Genomic DNA, 1,727 nt, shown 5'->3' on the forward strand with positions numbered 1-1,727 from the left:
AAAGAATGTGCAACAAGAATTTTAAATTGATTTTATATATATGAGTTTTTCTTATACGTTTAAGTGAATTTAATATCAAATTTATACACATGAATTACGTAAGATTTTAAACTGAGAACATCTCGATATGTAAATACAGAAGAGTTGAGTAAAATACTGAAAAAAAAATATTTACATATATACTACTCATCAATTTCTATTTAATTATAGATTTAACATCTGAACTTCAATTTTTACATATTTGTCATCTTATTTATGTATGAAAGTTGTATTTCATTAAAAAAAAATTAAAGTGATAATTTTTATGTGATATAAAAGATTTGGTTGGTATTAATATAAAAATTGAAATTTATGGCTAGATAAAGAAGAGAAAGGATGAGGAAATTAATCTGTCTTAAAAGCTTGCAATTGTGAAATATATTTATGAGATTGGGCCAATAAGCGTTCAGAGCTTTGCGCGGGTCAGACTGATTCCGGCTTTGACTAGGTTAAAATGAGCTCAAGTCAGGCCGAGCCCGCAAAATTTTACACATGAAATAATGTTTATATTACATGGTCGTACAATTACAATCAACATGTCAAACAAATTAACTAAAGATGTCAAATAGGGCCAATTGGTTAAAGGATAACATGCTAACTCATGTTACTACTGGAAAATTGATATTATCGACTAACAAATCAATCGGTAATAGCGTGAATTTCCACCCACAATTGCTATAAATGTGGCAGAAAACAATCTGACCAATCTGACCCAAAAATTTAGATCAAAAGGTAATTACGTCGAATAATTTTTGCTGCTTTTGCTGCAAACATTTGTGACTATTTTGTGTCTGCTTATTTCCACCCTTAGTATACTTCTGACTGAAATGATCAAATGTATTATTTACAATTGAACTCGCCTCTATTTTTTTTTTCCAGGATTTCCTGAACCCATATGTTGGTTGCAATTTTATTTAATGGCAATATGTCTATTTCACTATGTTATCATATATCAACCTACTTATTCCACAAGACGTCAGTCATAAGCCCTAGATCACAATAAGTTATAGCCCCTAATTGATTAGCTTGAAATTAAATGATGATCAAATTGTTAACACATCACCATGCAGAATTTAAAGCATATAAAATGTTTGTGGAAAAAAACTCATAGGAAAAACAACGAGAAAAATTTTGTACTTACATCATAGGAGTATAAAAGTAGGTTTAGCTACCAAGCATAATGCAGAAAAAACATGAAATATTTCATTGATAACATTGAAGAAAATAGGTGCAGGAAAGTACAAACCCACAACCAAACAAAGTGCTTTCAGCAATACATCATATTCTCGTCGTGAATTCCACGATCGTCCTCACACAACAGCGCTCAACCTCTCTCTCAATCTCTCAAAACTCAAAGGAAAAATAACCATAGGAATTTCTCCGCAAAGAAAGAGGAAGAGAAACCCCATGCCTTGATGTAGAACCCTTTAAACTTTCTGAAGAGAGCCTCCAACCCACCAGCTACCCTAAGGTCATGCCCAAGCTCTTCTAATATGGACAAATCCTTCAATGCCACGAAAAAATCTTGCCAAATTAGATTTCGGCTACGCCATCTAGCTACGCTAAGACATGATGTAATTATGTCGATAAACAAAACTTAAAATTTCTTCGCCTCATTAATTGCTTTGTAACATGCGACCAACACTTATGACCTGCAAAATACCAACTATATATATATATATATATAT

Source organism: Phalaenopsis equestris, unplaced genomic scaffold (genome assembly GCF_001263595.1).
Source record: "Phalaenopsis equestris unplaced genomic scaffold, ASM126359v1 Scaffold000002, whole genome shotgun sequence".
NCBI lineage: Eukaryota > Viridiplantae > Streptophyta > Magnoliopsida > Asparagales > Orchidaceae > Phalaenopsis > Phalaenopsis equestris.